Source organism: Perognathus longimembris, chromosome 3 (genome assembly GCF_023159225.1).
Source record: "Perognathus longimembris pacificus isolate PPM17 chromosome 3, ASM2315922v1, whole genome shotgun sequence".
NCBI classification, from domain to species: domain Eukaryota; kingdom Metazoa; phylum Chordata; class Mammalia; order Rodentia; family Heteromyidae; genus Perognathus; species Perognathus longimembris.
Window position 1 is genome coordinate 56,731,031 of NC_063163.1, and position 20,868 is coordinate 56,751,898.

The 20,868-nt window shown below is 44.8% G+C and overlaps 1 protein-coding gene across 1 annotated transcript in view; it reads right to left on the minus strand.

Annotated features, from left to right (window-relative positions):
• The window catches only part of Mtus2 (microtubule associated scaffold protein 2), a 540,827-nt gene extending 523,795 nt beyond the window's left edge, over positions 1 to 17,032 (minus strand). Inside the window, exon 1 of the mRNA XM_048341576.1 lies at positions 16,954 to 17,032. The gene's annotated coding sequence lies outside the window, so the exon portion shown is untranslated. The remainder of the gene's footprint in view (positions 1 to 16,953) is intronic.
• Between the last annotated feature and the right edge of the window lie 3,836 nt (positions 17,033 to 20,868).

A 20,868-nucleotide genomic window follows, 5' to 3' on the forward strand; every position in this document is an offset into this window, starting at 1 on the left:
TTTTTCAATCTTTGTTTTAACCATAACAAGAAACAGAATGTATCAGGGAATGTTAGTAAAACACCATTTCCTCCATTAAGTAAGTTATATACCATGAATAATGATTTTGTTTGTTTTTGTTTTGTTTGTGTGGAACTGGGACTTAAACACAGAGCCTTATACTTGCTAGAAGGCACTCTACCACTTAAGTTATGCCCTCCCTCTTTCCTACAAAACTTAATTAAAGCAAAAAAGGACTGTGAGCAAGGTTCATGTGGTAGAGCACCTGGCTATCAAGCTAGAGACTCTGAGTTCAAACCCCAGTATTACCAAAATAGAAAAAATTTTCAAGAAAATTGCAGTAGGGGCTGGGAACATGGCCTAGTGGCAAGAGTGCTTGACTCATATACATGAAGCCCTGGGTTCCATTCCCCAGCACCACATATATAGAAAAAGGCCAAAAGTGGCACTGTGGCCCAAGTGGCAGAGTGCTAGCCTTGAGCAAAAAGAAGCCAGGGACAGTGCTCAGGCCCTGAGTCCAAGGCCCAGGACTGGCAAAAAAAAAAAGAAAAGAAAATGGCAGTAAATGAACAGATTCTGTCACCCCATGACGTGTCTGTTCCAGTGACAGAGTGGCTAGAGAATGTCCCTGCTCCCCAAACCACACCATTACTTCTGAAACAGCATTCTTGAGAGAAAAAGAAGCTCACTGGTAGAGCAGATGTCAACCCTGAATACCATTTCCAGCATTATAAAAACAGAAGGAGAAGGAGGAAGAGGAAGAGGAGGAGGAGGAGGAGGAGGAGGAGGAGGAGGAAGAGGAGGAGGAGGACTAGGAGGAGGAGGAGGAAAGGCTAGTGGCTCACACTTATACATCTAGCTACACAAAGCCCAGGGTCTGAAAAAAAACAACAAAAACACAGTTCTAAGTGAGCCAAGGGAAACAAATTCTTGAGATTCTTATCTCCAAATAACCTGTAAAAGGCTGCAAATGGAGGCATGGTTCAAGTTGTAGAGCACCCGCTATATGCAATAAAACTGAGCAGGAATACAAAGTCTTGAGTTCAAGCCCCAGTACTGCATGCACACACACACATGCACGCACATGCGTGCACACACAGACAGACACACACACACACACACACACACACACACACACTTTGCTTCTTTTGGCTTCTAAGAGTCCCCCTTACTAACACAAACAAGAAATACCCTCACAGCATTTTAATACCCAGGTTTCTAAGTTCAAGAAATAGCAATATGAAATAAAAACAAAATCCTTGACAGTAGAAACCATTTTTCAACCAGGTGATGGTGGCTCACACCTATAAACTTAGCTAAGCAGAAGGCAAAGATACAGAGAAATAGCAGTTTAAAGCCTCTCTGGACAGAAAAGTTCCATGAGACTCCCTCTCCAAAATAAGTAGCAAAAAGCAGAGCCAGGAATGTGGCTCAAGCAATAGAGCACCAGCCAAGCAATCAAGCAAGCCATGTAAATGCAAGGCCCTGAGTTTAAGCCCCAGTACTGGGTGGGAGAGGAGGGGGGGAGATCCATTAAAAGCCTTTGAGTTCATTCTCCTGTCTTTATATGGAACCAAGCTAAATTTTCAACAGCAGAACTATAAATGTATCTCCCACTGATTTCCCTATGCAAAACCCCAAGCCTCTGGCCCAGGAAATCACTGCCTAGTGCCTGATGTCAGCTCAGGCCCTTGATGCTTCTAAAAGGAGAGAGAGGAAAATCCACATTGCATTAAATGTGTGCAAGTTACAGCGATATCTTGGAAGACATCTGGATAATAACCCACTCGTTTTAATTCTTCTATAATTTCAATGATTATTTCAAAGGCAATGAACCCTTCTGACATGATGAGTATCTCAGGGGCTCTTGCGAGGATTCCACTACAATTCATCATGAACAGGACAAGTGCTCAAACTCCACACGCATCCCAGATACCTGCTCATACCGGCAGGAATGAAATCACTTCCTCTGCCTATTGGCGTGCTTGCCCATTTAATTACCAAAGACTATATGGTGCCAGCACACCCAACTCCCCCTGTGTGCCCTCTGGTGACCTGCTTTCATATCATCTGGCCTCGCATCAGACAAATCACAGTCTAATTCCCCACTCCTGTGGCTAAGGAACAGCACATGGCAGAAACCAGCCTGGAAAACCACACTGCCTTCCACACCACTTAAAAACTGACAACAAAGAGGTTTGTGTGGTTCCTTTCCTCTGCATAGAATTGTCCATGTGACTTTTAATGGCTCTGTCTCCCCTTTTTCCCCAGCCAACAATTTCCTAACATACAGGGCCTTGGATCTGTGGATTAAAACGTTCACATGTGTTCAGTCTTTTCTTCTTAGGTTTCCCACCTAAAGAAAAAACAGATTAGGAAATAAAGGATTTTTTTTTGCTCTCCCTCCCTGAAATAACTTGCCCTGAGGCCTTGAGAGTGTATAGACTATTTCAAGGGATCATTGCCAGGCAGAAAAGAAAGTTCTCTGGTCCTGCTGGACTGCTGCTCACTCCCAACTCTGAAGAGCTTCCAATCCTATTGGACATCTAGATATTTCAGGACCACAGCACTTTCATGATGGGGTCAGGGTGGGGGATTGAAGGGGGGAGAACACAGCATTAATTTTTTTGCTAAAGGCACTAAGAAAACAGTAGCCAGTCACTGCCCCCTCCCATCTCATTACGTAGCAAACATCTCCAGGGTTCCCTGCCCTTGTTCCGCTGGTGCCCTCTAATGATAGAATTATCAGCTCAATTTCAAAGCAGTCCTGCCCAAAGAAGCAGGCTGATCTGAGATGTACAGAATGAGGGAGATTATAAAAAGAGGAACTTTTCCAGGGTCCAAGGCCTGGTGGTAACAGGTATGTGTGGCTGCAGACCCAGCCCTGCTACTCCCTACTCAGGAGCTGACAGCACCTGCCTAGGAGAGTGCTGTTTAAAAGGAAAAGAGAAGCAAGCAGATGAGTGTTCCAGACCCAGTACGGCATTGAAACAAATAGCCCTCACTATGCTACTAGTCAACAGCACATCATAGTTACTCCATTTCACTGCGCTCCTAGTAAACTGACATGTGCCTGACAAAAGGTTTCCACAACAGGATTACCCATTCACTTCCTTTTGTAAAAAGCTACTCTTAATGGAGCAGCAATGTCTTGGGTCTGGAATCCTAGCTACTCAGGAGGCTGAGATTTGGAGGATCAGGGTTCAAGGCTAGCCTTGGCAGAAAAGTCCTCAAGATCCCATTTCTAACTAACCATCAAAAGGTCAGGCTGTTAAAAAAAAAATCAGGCTGTAAGCGTGGCCCAAGTGGTAGAACACCAGCTGTGAGAAAGGAAGCTGAATGAGAGTATGAAGTCTTGGGTTCAAGCTCTGGTACCCGCAGGAAAAGGAGAGGAAAAGAAAATAAAGCTACTCTTTTCCATATGAATCTGCCTTCCTGCCAAATATGTGTGTATGCACTGGTGTGCACAGGTCCGGGAGCTAGAACTCAGGGCTTAAGCTCTTGTCCCTGAGCAGTTTTGCTCAAAGGCTAACCCTCTACCACTTAAGCCATAGTGCTACTTCTGTCTTTTTAATGGTTAGGTGGAGATAAACATTTCACAGACTTTTCTGAATAGGTTGACTTTGAACCACAGTCCTCAGATCTCAGCCTCCTGAGCTTGAGCCACCAGCAGCCAGCAGCATATGTATTTTTTTTTTGAAGAAACTTCAAAAAGAGTCTCTTTCTTTAAAAAATGGAGACAATTATTTGAACCACATATGATGAGAAAGATATAGTAGATGATCGTCAATTGTATCTTCTGTTTCATTTTTCACATTCATTAAGCTGATGTATTCACAAATGCTCTCTCAGAGTCTCCTAACAGTAAACATGTCCCCACTGAAAAGCAAGGGAAAATGAAACACAACATTATTAGCTCAATATCACAGGTGGCAACCATCAGCTCCAAAATCTTTTTCATATTCTCACTCTTCATGGGGTACTCTAAAGACAAGGAAAAATCGCACATGATACCCACAGAGTAAATCACACTGCTAAGTAACTGTCAGGGGTAGGCAAGTGATTAATATTAGCCTTCTTTGTCCTGTTTCCTTCTGTGTCCTACAACTCAATTTTTTTTAATCTACATTTTTTTTCAAAGAATATCTACATTATTTCTCCATGTATGTTGTGGGGAGAGATGTTTCAGATATAAGTAACACTGGAGCCTTTCACACTAAATCTCATAAATGATTTCAAGTTCATTAATCTTTTTACAACAGGACTTGGATTTGAACATGGGGCTTTGGGCTTGTTAGGCAGGTGCTCTGTCATGTGAGTCATACCCCTACCCCTTTGTGCCTTAGTCATTTTTCAGATAAGTTCCCACTTTTGCCCAGGACTGGCAACAAACTGCAATTCTCTTACCTATGCCTTCCACATTGCTGGGATCACAAGAGTAAACTACCATTCTCAGCTTCTTTGATGCCTTGGTAACACTTCCTGGGCTGACCTGAAACTGTGATCCCCTTGATCTCCGCCTCCTGAAGAGTTGATCTTCTATGCTTCTGCACCCCACCAGACACCAGAAGAGGGAGATTGGGTCATGAGGAGTATAGCACAACAGCATCTGTGTTTACATAGATGATGTCTACTCTCCAAGATTTCTTCACTATCATCTGGGGGGAGAAGGGGAGGAGGCAATACTGGGGTTTAAACTCAGGGCTTTTGGCTTGCTAGGCAAGTGCTCTACCACTGAGTCATCTCCTAACCCTTTCTGCCTCAGTTATTTTTCAGATAGGGTCTCCCTGATAACTGTAGCCCAGGAACCCTGATCCTCCTATCTCTGCCTTTAGCAAGGCTAGAGAAGGCTCCTGTATTTCCCTCTGGTCAATTCTGTCCTCAGCACCCAAGGAAGCCTATGTTAGTTCTAGAGCTGTGTGCTGGTGTCTCCATTTCTCCCTTCCTCCCTTCCCAGGAGTCCTCTGTGCCACAGTAGGGACAGTCAGCCTCCTGCCCAGAACAGCAGCTCTTCACACTAAAGGATGGTGTTCTGTTTTGTTTTGTTCCCATAGGTGGGGGGGGGGGTTGCCTTCTTGTTTTCTTTTCATCTGTTTGGGGGGTGAGGGTAGTAGGGGTTTGAATTCAGGGCCTCTCACATACTAGGCTAGTGTGATACTCTTGAGTCAAACATCCAGCACTGTTTTTGTTGTTGCTGTTATTACTACTTCTACTACTATTACTATCCTTAAGTAATTGTATAAGGGGTTTCAAGTAAACATGTCATGATCAATGTCTCCCTCCCTCTAATAATTCTCTCCCATCTTTCCCAGCTCCACCCATCCCCTCAATTTACCTAGACAGACAAATGGAGACAGGAAGGATAGGCAAAGGCAGTCGATGGAAAAATGGAACCCGCCCTGCTTTTTGCTGTTCATTTTCAGGTCTTGCTTCCTGCCCAGGCACAGGCTTGAACCAGTCTGTCTTCTTCAGGCTTCCCATCATTGCTGGGATCAGAGGCATGCACTATTGTGCCCAATTTCCCTTCATGAACATGGAGTCTCGGGGATTTTTCTGCCCAGTGTAACCTGGAACCTTGATCCTCCCAATCTCAGATTCTGGCATAGCTTGGATGGCAGGCGTGCACCACTGTGCCCAGCTATGGGTTGGTAAGGGGTCATGTAAATTTTTCTGTCCAGGGTAGCATCAAACCACGATTTTCCCTTTCTTTGTCTCCCAAGTAGCTAGAATGAGAGGTGTAAGCTACCCAAACTCAGCTATCTGGTAACTTTTCAATCACTAATTTCATATTACACCTGCCCCAACTGTTGCTGTAGCCCCTTCGCCATATCTGTCAATCAGCCTCTGCCCAGTGCACATTGAAGTCAAAGTAATAACTTGCAGTTTCATCGAGATTAACTAGGAAAATTTGTAAGCAAGGGAGAGCCATGTGTTATAAGCAACACTTACTCCCTGTCCTAAAAAAAAAAAAAAAATCAATCCAAGTTCAAACAGTGCTTAAGAATAAGAACACTGCACAATAAAGCTTGCTCAGTTGCAGGGGCCGGGGTGGGGGGCGGGGGCGGGGGAGGGAACTCACTCCACTGCACTAAATTGTAGGAATCAGTCACAAACTCGGTTTAAGACATTCTCAGTTTTCCCTTCTTTGTTCTATCTCTAGAAATCTTGGTCTACCCCTTTGGGGCTCCAAACCAACAGAAGATAGTGTCACTGAAAAGATTCTCTCAAGCTACCTACAAGAAAAGACACATCTGGGACTCTTATTTCCATGCTTCCCACCCGCCCCCACACACACACACTCCGGCCCCAGAATTTAGCTGAAAACTACAATCTAGCATGAGTTAAATCCCAACAAAGCTGAGCTATCCAGTCAGTCGTTCAGGTTGTGCACTGTGCAAGAAAACTTCATTAAAGGAGGTAACAGTCAGATCGTGAGCATCTGAATTATTTCAAGAGTACAATTCTTATTTTTATTAAACCTTAGAAGTACTCGTGATGGGAAATTTGGTTGCCTTTACAATTTTCCAGCATATGGCATTAAGTGTCTTTTTTCTAACAATCAGTAGAACTCAGCAAATTTCTACCCGAAATATCTGCACATCGGAAATACCAGCATAAAATGTTTGTAGGAGGGATACCTTTGCCTCATTTGCACGAAGTGCCAGATGGGCTGATGGCAGTCCTCAGAAAATCATCTCTGGAATGCTCTAAACACTCGGAGGTCTTGGCTGCTCACAAAAGCTCAGCGCTGGTTGGATGGACTCTATTTACACAGCATTGACTCCCACCCTTTCTGCCATCAAACACACCCCCTGCCCCACCCCCTGCTCACGCCTGCCCCACCTGCTGCCACATCCCCAAATGAAGTGATAGCAACAACAGCTTGCCAACCTTTTGCTGTTGTCTGAGATTAATTACCACTAAGAAAGCTGAGTCCATGACAGGCACAGTTAAGGTCATTAGTGAAAGACGATGCTTGAACTTGAGTTCGGTCACTGTCGGAATATGTTCTTCACATTTTCAAAAACATAGAATAAAATTAAGCTTTCAATGGAGATGTCATTTGCAAAGACTAATTTCATCAATGGTGTGAAAATGGTCGCTTTTGCTATTAACAAGCTCCTCATGAGAGGGCACAAGGATTGGGGTGCACTGCAGGGATGACTACAGACCCAAGTCAACTGGGAAAAAAACTCAAGTGGAAACCCACATCAACTCACCCCTAAAACAAGTTTTCCTGCCAAGGATGACATGCTGACCTAGTAGACAAAATGGCTATGAAAACCTTGGAAAGAAAAAAAAATGGAGGAAAATTCAGGAAGAGGAAGAGTCAGGAAAGTATAGAGAAAATTACATTATAACTTGTTTTCTCCATAAGATGTAAAGCTCAGGGTGCACTCCCTGCTCTGTGCAGTAACTGAACCACAAATAAATGCTGGGTCCCAATTTTTTTTTAAAAAGTCATTTCAGAAACTCATCATTTTTCCCATGGATTTTTGAGATATTTAATCTTATTTTCACATTAATCCTCAATGGATTACATGACTTCAATTTTCTTTCTATCTTAATCTCTCAAGCAGTTAATGATTTGAAAACTTATTCTTAAGTACACTCTATAAATGAAGTACCTTAAGGACTTAAGACCTCACTTTGTCAGAGGAAGAATACCTCTGATGGATGAATAATGTGTCCATTTTTTGATTCTTGTTTTCCTAAATACCACCCAATTTATACTCTTATGCTTATTTTCTTTTCTAATTCAAGGAGAGCCACTCAGAGGAGCTAGGACTCCTGAACTGTTGACAATATTAATTGTATCAGTAAGAAAACTTAGTTATAAAGCTGGGCTCTGTTGGATCACTCTTGTAATCCTAGCTACTCAGGAAGCTGAGATCTGAAAACTGAGGTTCAAAGCCAGCCCAACCAGACAAACCCAATGACTCTTATCTCCAATTAACCAGCAAAAAGCTGGAAGTGGAGGTATAACTCAAATGACAGTGTGCCAGCCTTAAGCAGAAAAAGCCAAACATGAGTGCAAGGCCCTGATTTCAAGCCTCAATATTAACATAGGGAGGGGAAGAGAGGAGAGAGGAGGAGATAGAAGGAAAGGAGAGGGGAGAAAAGGGGAGGGGAGAGGGAAAATGGATAGTAGGGAGGTTAAAGGGAGGGGAAGAGCAGGGAGGTGAAGGGAGGGGAGAGGAGAGGAGAGGGAAAAGAGAGAGAGCAAGAGAGAGGGAGGGAGGGAAGGAGAGAGGGAGGGAAGAAGAAAGGGAGGGAGAAAGGAAAAGGAAAGGAGAGGAAGGGAAGGGAACTTTGTTTTGAAAAAAAATAGCAAAAAAAAAAAAATCCTTTTCTGACTAGTCCAGCAGGAAAATTGTCTCAGTAGTAGAAAAGACATGAATTTTCCTCACAAATGTTTCTACGTTAGGTACCACAGAATTTCAGCTATTATTAGGTTGAGTCATACAAAAGCACCAATATTCAACCAATTTTCACCTAAGAAAATAGCAATTTCATAATTTTTCCAAGCAAAAAAATAGACAGGGCTGGAAAAAAACTTAAAATATGCATCATTTTTCTTAGGACCAATGGCTTAGATGTTATTTTTTCAATGAACTAACCCTGTGACAGTTATTGAAGTCAGTCTCAGAGATTTTCTCTCCTCTTCTTTTTTATTAGTATATGTTCATCATACAGAATAATGGGTTTCAAAAATAAATTAGCTTTTTCTTTTTTTTTTTTTTTTTTTTTGGCCAGTCCTGGGCCTTGGACTCAGGGCCTGAGCACTGTCCCTGGCTTCTTCCTGCTCAAGGCTAGCACTCTGCCACTTGAGCCACAGCGCCGCTTCTGGCCGTTTTCTATATATGTGGTGCTGGGGAATCGAACCTAGGGCCTCGTGTATCCGAGGCAGGCACTCTTGCCACTAGGCTATATCCCCAGCCCATAAATTAGCTTTTTCACTCAAGCTTAGTGCTCCACTTTTGACTTTTTGCTAGTTTATTGGAGATTAAAAAAAAAAAGTCTCAGAGTTTTCTGATCAAGCTGGTTTAGAACCATGATCCTCAGATCCCATTCTTCCAAGTGGCTAGTTTGATGATCTTCAACTAGTAGTTCAGGCCTGAATTATTCTACTGTATGGATATGTTACATTTTACTCATGCATTGAATTCTGTATTTCCAATTTTTTGCTTATGTGCAAGTTTTTTTCTGGTGTGTGTGGGGGGGGGGTGAGTCCTGGAGCTTGACCTCAGGGCCTGAACACTGTCCCTGAGCTCTTCTGCTCAAGGCTAGTGCTCTACCACTTTAGCCACAGCTCCACTTCTGGCTTTTTTTTTTTTTTGTAACTAAATGGAGATCAGAGTCTCACAGACTTTCCTTCCCCCTGGCTTTGAAACTCAGCCTCCTGAGTAGCTAGGATTACAGGTGTGAGTCACCAATGCCTAGCTGGTTTGTAGCAAGTTTTAAATCTTGTAGAGTGAGCCCTACATCAAGCCAACACTGTCCAGCTTTTTCAGAATTATACTGGATCTTATGCGTTTCAATATTAATTTTAGGATTAAAATTTCAATTTCTCTCTTTCTTGACTGAGATACCCTTTTACATACTTGCCTTTAGTTCTTCACATAATGTTTCCTTGAGCTCCTTCAGTACATTGATAATAGCTGATATACATGTTTGTCTGACATGTCTAATCTGGATTTTCTGAGATATTTTTTATTACTTTCCCTCTGTGTGGCCCATATGTTCCTTTCCATATGTTTCTCTCTGTGTGTTGCAACTTTGTGTTGAAGAATAGATTTTAAATAATATGCCAACTCTGAGCCACTGCCTGGCTCATGCCTGTAAACCTGGTTCCCAGGAGGCTGAGATCAAAGGATGACAGCTCAAAGCCAGCCTGAACAAGAACAACAAAAAGTTCATGAGACTTCTATCTCTCAGTAATCACCAAAAGGCCAATAGTGAAGCTGTGGTCCAAGCAGTAGAACACCAGCCTTGGGGAAAAGAGCTAATGGACAGCTCTTAGGCACTGAATTCAAGATCCAGTACTGGTATATATATATGCAATAATAATAATATGTTAACTCTAGAAACCAAATTCTACTCTCTTCCCTAAGGTGGTTGTTGATGGTTTCTTGTTTTGGTATTCCTATTCCTGCCAGTCAGTCCTCTGTATTAATTACATATAAATCAGTTTTCTTCATCATGAGCCACTTCTGAAGTGTAACTTCAGTGGTCAGCTAATGATGGAGCTGAGGTTCCCAGAAATTCCTTGAGTCAGTCTGTCTCACTGGCTCTGCAGAACGCAGTACTCCGTGTGTTGGCAGAGACTGTCACTCTGCCTGAGTCTTTTCTTCCTACTCCTACAGAGCTTCTGTGTCAGGGAGTCCCCCTGGGCACACACATACATGAACCTTCTAGACGCCAAGGGTTACCTCAATGCTTCTTAAACCCTTGTATCAAGATCTCCTTTACCAATTTGTCCTTTTAAGTGTTTCAAACTCTTGTTTATCCCAGATAGGTGTCAGGCTGTGTGTGTCAATTGGTGCCAACTGCTTTCAGCAAACACCTGCTCGCACAATGAGTTCGACATAGGTTGGATACAAATAAACTTGACAAGTGTGGTTTCTCAGGGAACTTTCAGACAAATCCTATAGTGATCATCATCTAAGAACAGGGTATTTGGAGAACTCCTAATCTGTTTTGTCCCTTTCAGCGACTTCTGGGTTACAGCTTCCAAGACTAGGATGGAGGTGGATGGAGGAAGAAAGGAGGGAAAGGAAGCTGAAGTGCCACTAAGTCTGACGATCTAAGATTCAGCCAGTTCTCTTGAATTGACCCTTCTGGAACTGCTTCAAGCTTTCAGCTCATTCAAAACACTAGGCTATTTTGACCATGTTGGTCAGTTTCCTCACTGCTGCTGAGTAGGTTTTCAGAATGGCCTTTGCTCCAAGATAAATAATACTTCGATGCAGTGGGTTTTTTAATTAAAAATATAAACAGAGTTAATGCTAATTAAAGCCCATGACAAACAAAATGTCAAAATGTTAGAAGACATTGTCTATATTGCTGGTTTTTTCTTTTGGGGTAAGGCTTCAGTAGAAGTTTGTCTCCATTTAAATGTTGGTATCTGATTCATCATGAACTCTTGCATTCATTTTTGTTTTTTAATTATATGAAAACTTTATTTATACAACCAAGGTTCTTGGTTTCCCATTCAATTTTGTGCCTAGCCCAAGTACCTAACCTTGGGCTGATCATCAATGTTACAACCCTAAAATCTCACAGTTATTTTTCACTATGAAATTTGGGAGTGGAGGACAATGTAGTTATATTAAAAGAGCTTCATAAATCTTTGATTTGAGGCAAATTAATTTATTGGGAACAAAACATATTACTAGCTATCGCCTAGCAAAATATAATGTATATTTGTTTTAAAAATGCTTGCTACAGTATTCAGAAAATTTAGTGTGATGCCTGCCCTGTTCCTATAACAAATTCCCTACATCACCAACACTACAAGAAAATACATTAGACTTAGAAATAGCAATTTCAACTAAAGTTATTCTGCTGTATGATTTTGTATCCCTGACTTTTCTGAGAATAAACTTATTGTCCTATAGGAATTAGAAACAAAAAGTATTTGGGGCTTGCTATGTGGCAACATTTCCGACCTAAGAAGTGAATGTGTGGGAGGAAAGATTACCTGTATTGAGATGCTATTTTGAGTGAGTAATTTCAAACAGCTTAGCACAAAACGATTAATTTCAGGTGATTTGAGATAACTTCTCCTAGACTGTCATTTAGCAGAGGTTGTGTTTATGTTTTTAGATTGCTACTTGGCAATGGCAATGTAGTAGAGTGTGGAGATTTAGTTTCTCTATTAGCTGTTCAATTTGCTTCTGTAGTTTCATTGTCATTTCTTAGCATCCACGGTTCTCTACTACATGCTGCTTTCACTGTGGTTCTGAGAGGAATTTAGAATCACTGCATCAGTATTAGCTTGTTTCTGGAAAAATTTATTTCCCTTATTATAGTCTTTGCAGGAGCTAATGCATGACATTGGCATTTCAAGTGTGTAGGTGAGAAAAATGTTTAAAAGTCAATATCTGTGGGTGGGAGAAAATGATGGAAGGGTGACATCAGTTCAAGATACACTGTACTCATGAACTGACACGGTGAATTGAAACCCCTCTGTACAACTACTTAAAGAACTTTTAAAAATAGATGAATAAAAATAATGAATAAATTGGGCTCATGTAATCCCTGTAATCCCAGCCTCTCAAGAGGCTGAGATCTGAGAACTGAGGTTCAAAACCAGACTGGGTAGAAAAGTCCATGAGATACTTAGCTCCAATTAACTAGGAAAAGCCAGAAGAGGAGGTGTGGCTTAAGTGGTAGAGTACCACTTGAGCAGAAAAAGGCAAATGAGGGAACTAGGTGCTGAGTTCAAGCACCAGTATAGCACAAGAAGGGGAAGGGGAAGGAGAAGGGAAAGAAGAAGGGAAACGAAGGGAAAGGAAGGGAGGCTGGCTTCCACATCTCTGAAGCAGGCTTCCAAGTGGAAAAGAAAAAAGAGAGCAACTACTACAATAGTTTGTTAATAAAAAGTTAATAGGAACATATAGTGTTAGCCACATAGACCTGAAGTCGGGGGGGGGGGGGGGGGTTCTAGTATTGGGGCTTGAACTCAGGTCCTGGGCACTATCTCTTGGCTTTTTTGCTCAAGTCTAGCATTCTACCTCTTAAGCTCCACTTCTGGCTTTTTTTTTTTTTTGCCAGTCCTGGGCCTTGGACTCAGGGCCTGAGCACTGTCCCTGGCTTCTTCTCGCTCAAGGCTAGCACTCTGCCACGTGAGCCACAGCGCCGCTTCTGGCCGTTTTTTTCTGTATATGTGGTGCTGGGGAATCGAACCTGGGGCCTCGTGTATCCGAGGCAGGCACTCTTGCCACTAGGCTATATCCCCAGCCCCACTTCTGGCTTTTTGATGATGAGTTTGAGAGAAGAGTTTCACAAGCTTTCTTGCTTGGGCTGGCTTTGAGCTCCCATCCTCAGATCTCAACCCTCTTGAGTAGCCAAGATTGTAGGTATGAGCCACTGGCATCCAACAATCTCCCTCCCACCCTTCCCCACCCCTCCTCTCTCTTTGCATTCCCCTTCTCTCCCTGTCTCTGTCTGTCTGTCTGTCTCAGTCTCTGTCTGTGCCAGTCCTGGGACCTGAACTTATGGACTTGGTGATGTCCCTGAGCTTTTTGTGCTCAAGGCTAGCACTCTACAACTCAAGCCAAAGCTCCACTTCTGGCTTTTTGGTGGACAATTGAAGATTAGAGTCTCATGAGCTTTTCTGGCAGGGCTAGCTTTGACCCATGATCCTCATACTTCAGCCTCTTGAGTAGCTAGGATTATAGTTCATGAGCCACTGGGGCTTGGCTCATGGTCTCTTGGGTCACTTACAATTTAATAGCATCTCTCCATGGAAGAACAGAAAGAGATAGCTGGGTGGTAGTGGCTCACACCTACAATCCTGGCTAAGAGATAGTGTCCAGGCCCTGAGTTCAAGCCCCAACACTTACACACACACACACACACACACACAAGTTCACACACACATCTATGAAACTAATGCTATCTGTTCCCAATAACTTTTTTACTAATAAACTATCTTTCTTTTTTCCCACTTGGCAGCTTGCCTGTGAGGTGCACAAGAGTTTTAGCCCATTTTCCTCACATTCTCACCCTGGCTTCGCTTTTCTCCACCTCCAGCTCACACTCAGATCCAAAACAGTCCCCTTCCTGTGAGATCACAAGGCACAGAACTGCTGCTCCAAAAATCCACCTGATCTCAGGAGGTGCATACTGCAATCTGCATCTTCTCAGCAGGTTAACTACCACACTGTCTGGATTTCCTTTTCTTATCAGTTCATAAAATAACCACTAAAAGAAGGAAAGGCAATTCTATGAGTTAACATTTAAATTGACTGGGAAAATGGGAGCTATTTGGGGGTTTGTGGAAACCTTAGGTTTACATAATTGGGGAGTGGGAAGTTAGCAAGAATACCTTCCTACTTAAAAAGAATTCCAAACTACAAATGCAAACTTAGGGATGACTACAGGATCCCACTAACAGGATCCCACTACAGGATCCCACATTAGCGCCTCTCCCCGGAGCCCTAAAGATGCCTAGGAGAGGAATGGAAGCTTAGGATTTGCTAGTCTCCCAGCCAATGCGCCTCTGCTGGGATAGTGAGAGGAGGAGAGAGGTTTCTATTGCAGCATTCAGATCTCTAGAAAATCGCTAAGCAGAACAGTCTTCCATTACATCAATCCTCCGGGCGCTGTTCTTATCTCCCTTTCACTAACCACCATCCCTGCTGTTCCCTCTAATTTGGCAGCAGAGATTCATTATTGCTGGGTTTGCAGGGCTGGGTTTGTGCATCCTCTCCTGATCCAGGCTTTAATAACCTAGTTCCGTGTCAGTTATATAATAGCCAAAACAGGGAGTTGAACAGAGATCCAAAAGCACAGTGGCAGTTCTTGTATATGCCTTCATAAACCATCCTCACTGTCTATTCCCAGGCTTGGAAATTGGGAATTACATAAGATGGATTTTTTTAAAGCATTGATTCCTTCTGATCTTAAAAACAAAAGCTTTTTGTACTTAACTAGTTCGTGCTGTATTAGCATAATAAAATTTTAATATATCAGGGACTATCATCTTTAATCAGACTTATTTTATCATGTAAACATAAAGGAATAAATATCCTGACACACTGACTCAATTTCCCAGGTGCTCCTACACAATACACCATACCCCTCATGTAACAGTCTCCCAGAAGTATTCCAGTGGAATTGTGGGTCCCTGATAAACATCAACTATTTTTCACAGGAAAAAATATTCAAGAAAAAGTATTTAGACAAAATAGGAGATAAACAGGATAAAATGCATCCACATATCTCTTTTCTAACACCATTTTTCTCCCCTTGTGTTTCTAGGCATGTTTTTAACTTACCTTAAAATCACTGTAGCTACAAATGAAAGACTAAGCAAGGCTCCTTCTAAGGGTCTCAGCCCTAAACTGGGTTCACCAGGAAAGTTATTAACACAGCAAATACCAAAAGATTGCCCCAAACCAATATAACAGACTACAAAAGGGGTAGCAAAAGGAGGTGCCTAGATATTAGTACATCTGATGCTTCCTACTTGTGACTTCTTATTTGAAAAGTAACTAATTATAAGCTGGACTCACCCTGTAATGGTAGCTATTCAGGAGGCTGAGTTCTGAATATCATAATTCAAAGCCAGCTGTGGCAGGAAAGTCTGTGAGACTCTTATCTCCAATAAACTACTCAAAAGAAGCCAGAAGTAGCGCTGTGGCTCAAGTGGTAAAGTGCTAGCCTGGAGCACAGTGACGTTCAGGAACAGAGCCCAGGCCATAAGTTCAAGCGCCAGAGCTGGCAAAAAAAAAAAAGAAAGGAAGGAAGGAAGGAATGAAGGAAGGAAGGAAGGAAGGAAGGAAGGAAGGAAGGAAGGAAGGAAGGAAGGAAGGAAATAAGGAAGGAAGGAAGGAAATAAGGAAGGAAGGAAGGAAGGAAGGAAGGAAGGAAGGAAGGAAGGAAGGAAGGAAGGAAGGGTCACTGATCATCACAACAGACTTTACAAAACCTGGTTTGCATTTTAATGCTACCCAATTCCACCTAATGATTTTTTTTTTTTAAGGGACCAATATTTACTTTAAAAGATATCCCAAGCCAAGTAAGGTCTTATCTTCAGGGGAAATTTTTAGAAATGACTGTGAATTCTTAAACTGGTAACTACTTGTAATTTTACCAATGAGCAATGGTACTATTTGTTTATTCATTCATTCATTCATTTGGGGCTTAAATTTAAGGCCTGAGCTCTCTCTTTTTTTTTTTTTCATTCAAAGCTCTACAATTTGAGCTACAGCTTCATTTCTAGCTTCTTGATGGTTCACTGAAGATAAGCCTCATGGACTTTCCTATCTGGGATGGCTTTGAACCCTGATCCTCAGATCTTAGCCTCCTGAACAGCTAGGATGACAGGCGTGAGTGAGCCAACAGCGCCCGGCTTCCAATGAGCAAATATTTTTAAAGCACTTATATAACAGAGAGTACAGCCGCCTTTGACATGCTGCCAAGTGTACTTCTCTCCCGTGTTTGTATTTAAAATAGAATGGTAGTAACATCACTTGTGTGCCTGCAACTCCTTCTGTGCCCAGGCTCGGAATAAAAAAATAAAGAAGAAAGAAAGAAAAAGAGACGAAGAAGAAACAAACCGTTCACTGCTTTACCATTCTCAAGCCCCAAGGAAATAACACATTCATACTAAATTAAGACACAGACTGAATTTATCTGAAGCTGGGGGCGGATGGGGGGAAACTCGCTTTAACTAACCTAGCGTCGTCTCCGAAATTGGGGGTGTTCAACGTCGCCGCCCGCGAAGGTGCCCATCGGGCTGCCTGCCTCGCCCTCTGCCCGCCTGGAACAGGTGACAGGGGGGCGGCCAGAACAAGTGCTGGGGTGACCAGAGAGCCAGCGTCCCCCACCCCCACCCCCGCGGTCCTGCGCCCGCCTCCTCCCGCCTCACTCCGCACCTGTCTCCCCACGCAGTCCCCAGGGTGGTCACGGAGCCCCGGGCGGCCCGCGCAGGGCTGCATCCACCGGGCCCCGAGAGCCCAGAGTGATGTCCAAGTCGACCCCCCCGCTGTCCAGCCAGGACCCGTCCCCCTTCCCAGCTGGAGTTTGCGGTTTGCCCGCAGATCGGGACCTTCCCTTCCTCAAGGTGGGGAGGGGAAAGGGGGGCACAAACTTGTCCGGAGCGGCGGCTGAGGGCGGTCCGAGGGAGAGCCAGGGGCGCCCCACACCTGGAGGCGCCCCCCCCCCGCGCGCGCCCTGGTCACCTCCGCCCGCCCCGCCCCACATGCACCCCGCACTCACCTCCGCGCGGGCACCGCCCTGGCCGCCGCCCCCACTTCTATCGTGGACGGGATGAGGTGGGGGGGGTGAAGAGCAGCCGGGACCCCGGTGGCTGCCGCGATGTCTAGGGGTCTCCCTGGCTCCGCCGCTGCAGCGCCCTCAGCTCCGGCCGCCTCGCCGGACAAAGAGAAGCCGCGGGGCCGGCGGCCGCTGGGTGGGAGGCTCGGAGCGCCCCGCGCAGCCCGTGCGCCTCGCCCGCCTCGCCCGCGAGGTGCTGTCCGCCGTGCCGAGGGCCCCGCCCGCGCGGGAGGGCGGCGCGGGGCGGCAGAGGCGTGCACCCCCTCCCGGCCGCCTTGGAGATGCGCACGCCGAGCCCCGGGCGCCTTCTCCCGGCCCGCACCCGGCGTCTCGCGTCCCGCGTCGCCGACCGCAACCCCAAGGCCGGGTAGTCACAGCGCCCCCTGCCGGCCGCCCCTCGCCCGCTCCAGTCCCGCGCTGGTGGTGGGCGCCTTGCCGTCAAATGCACCCCCCACCCCGGGGCCTGGATCCAGGGGGGAGGAAGAAGGGTGGGAGAGGGCTCGAGCAGCCCCAGGGCATGGGGGGCAAGGGGACCTTCGGGGCGTGGGGTCCGCTTCTGTCTGTGGGACCGAAGAGGGAGCAGCTCTGCATGAGGGATTGGGGTCCAGCGCTGGGAAGAACTTTGAAGGGCTGCCTACAGCCTGAGTCACTGGAGCCCACAGCCGGCTCGGGAAACGGTGTGCCGGAAAGGCCGGTCTGTCTTTCTAGAAGCAGTCTTCCTTCTGTTGCGAAAATACTAAATGCATTTACCCACTCAACTCTCCCAAGGATTGACCCCACTTAGAATAAATAGATGAATTAGTGACTGCGCAGGGGAGGACCTGCCTTGCCTCCCCCACCTCCCCAGCCTTGCATCTGAAAGGCTTGAAAAGACCAGGACTTCTGAGCCTCTAGTTCAAATGGCAGTGGAATAAATATTCCATCGCCAAGATGGAAGTCTTTGCACTATTCAGGTTAGAGTTATTTCCTTCCTTCTTTCCTTCCTTCCTTCCTTCTTTCCTTCCTTCCTTCCTTCCTTCCTTCCTTCCTTCCTTCCTTCCTTTCTCTCTCTCTCGACAAATGTGTTCAGTAGTATTTCATACCTTCTTTTTTCTAACTACCTATAATAATGAAAGATAAATAACAATTTTATTGCACACTACTGTCTTTGAAAATGATTCTATCAGATCTCCCTCTTCCTCTGGAAGAAACCTGGGCAGATTGTATGCCTTGTGCTGTCAGGGTCAGGGGTTACCAAACAAAGAGCTGGTAGTCTTACAAAGTCCAGTGGAATCCAAATCAAAAGTTGAAGCTCAATTTATTTAAGCCTTCCCCAAGCCTCTCCCACCCACTTCCAGCCTTCCTGAGCCCAGAAGTCAGCATGAAGAAAGGCAATGCCATTTGCTGATCTCTGCTTCCCTTGTCTCAGTTCTCTGGCTAGCTCTGTAAAGACCTAATCCTCCAAAGAAGGGAGGTGAGGGTTGGGGCATCTTGGTCCTCCATTGTCCCCCCTCCCCACAAGTCCAACTCACATCCACACCCATGCCACCAGCGTGTCCTGGCAGGCAGACCCTGCTACCATCCACCATGTGCTTCTGGCCCAGGTCAGCACATGGCTTTGTTGGCCATCCAAGTGGGACCACTTACTGACCCCACTCTCTGGTCACAAGCAGCAATGATCAGTCTCCATCTTTGAGGCACATCTTCGAAGCAACTCAGGCAGCCCTCTGTGCTTGCATGCCTGCACTCCAGGTGACACGTAGATAGCTAAGGACGTTCCCAGAGGCATACCGTCCTTCGTATGAAGTGAGTGGACTCTTCCTCCTCTCTTGGACTCCACCCTGTCTATCTCCTACTTTCTACCTGAACCATTTGGCTCTGTCCTTCAACTTGGGCAAATCCTGCATCTAAACTCTGTCTCAAAGCTGAAATACCTGTCCTTTGCAGGGCAGCATGAAGGAAACGCATCAGGATGTCACACCTTGGGATTCACCATGGTACAAATGCCAAGGTCACACATGTCCCTGCTGTTCTTAGCCCACTATGGAGCATACCAGGAACACCAGAGCCCTAACACTTCTGCCTGGCCCAGGTCACCAGGAACTGAGGGCTCCTGCACCCTACCAGGTCTCTATCAGGGCTGTGCTGCTTAGACAGTTCATCCTCTCTTATCCTCCCGCCCCCCTTCCTCTCTCCTTTTTGCAAGTGACAGTGCTGTGTCACAGCCTAAGGAGTCTCCTCACCTGTGTGCCATGCCCCCTCCCTCCTATACCACCTTGCACACAGCTCTCCCCCCTTCCATCCAATAGTCAGCCCTTTAAGTCTAAGGAATTGGTTCCAAGAATCCCTGAATGTAGCACAATCTAAGGATGCTCAGACCATTATTTTAAATGACACAGTATTTACACACATTCTCCAGCACTTTAAATCATCTTTAGATGACTTCTCGCATCTTAACCAGTAGAAATTCTGTGTAAAAAGTTGTGATACAGACAGGCACTGGTGACTCATGCATCTGTAAGCCTAGCTACTCAGGATGCTGAGATTTGAGGATCATGGTTCAAAGCCAACCTGAGCAGAAAAGCCCTTGAGATTCTTATCTGCAATAAACTGCCAAAAAGCCAGAAGTGGAAATGTAGCTCAGTGGTAGAGCACTAGCCTTGAGCAAAAAATGAAAAAAACTAAAACTAGGGACAGGGCCAAAGCCTTGAGTTTAAGCCCCAGGCAATATGATACTACATTGTTTAGACAATAATATTAAAGAATCTGTACATGTACAGAAAAGATATAACTATTGTAGGCTTAACAATTTTCAGTCTATACTTGGGACCTACATGAAGAGCCAACTAAACAATACATCTTTTTCATATCCTTTCTTGGCACCTGCATTCTTTGTTTTTTGTTTTGTGCCAGTACTGGTGTTTGAACTCAAGGTCTGAGTGCCCTTATTTTATTGTTTTTTAACAGAAGGTCAGCACTCTACCACATAAGCCACCACTCCACCTCCAGCATTTTAGTGGTGCTAAGAATCTCATGGATTTTCCTGACAGACTGACTTCGAACTGCAATCCTCAGATCTCAGCCTCCTCAGTAGCTAGGATCACAAGTGAGAGTCACTGGCACTGGGGTCTCACCTGTTTTCCAGACATCTTAAACTGCCAGTTGCCTGTTGTACCCAGTAACTATTACAAGTAAGTGTCATTTTAACACTGAGTTGTACTATATTTAGAAACTGAAAGGAGGCATAGAACGTCCTTCTGTGAAGGGAAAAAAACTGAGATCAGCAAATATTTTAGCAGAGGTCCTCTCAGCTTCCCAAAGCAGAACTTGATAGAACAACTTAGATGCAGATAATTTGTTTTGCAAAATGATACCCCAAAAGGAGTTAAAGGATTGAGACATTGAGACTGGAAACCATGAAAAGGTAATATAAAAATATTTTATCAAGGCCATAGCTGAAAGCAGAGGATCCTGGGTACACAATGCCACTGGGAGCTCTAAGAAGCTTACAAAAGTAATCTCGGTTATTTCAGAATGGTTGTTTCCAAGTCACATGACTGAGCATTGACCTGGTGGCTCCTACTCTCTATTGATTGAATCTGTATTTGGGGATATAAGCCCCAAAGGCCTCTGGGGCTTCACAGATATCCTTAGGGCAATATCCCTGAAGCGGGACACTATCACAGGTTACATCCACTAGATCCCTCAGAGAGTAGCAGAAAAGATGTGGCACAGAGCATAGAAGTGTGTGCTGGGGACCGAGGTGTATCTAGGTGTAGGTAGAACCTCTGCCTAGCTGGTTCAAGCTCTAACAATGGAGGGGGCAGACATGCCAAAGCAGACCTTGGGAAAGCAAACCACACCATCTGTCAGACTGAG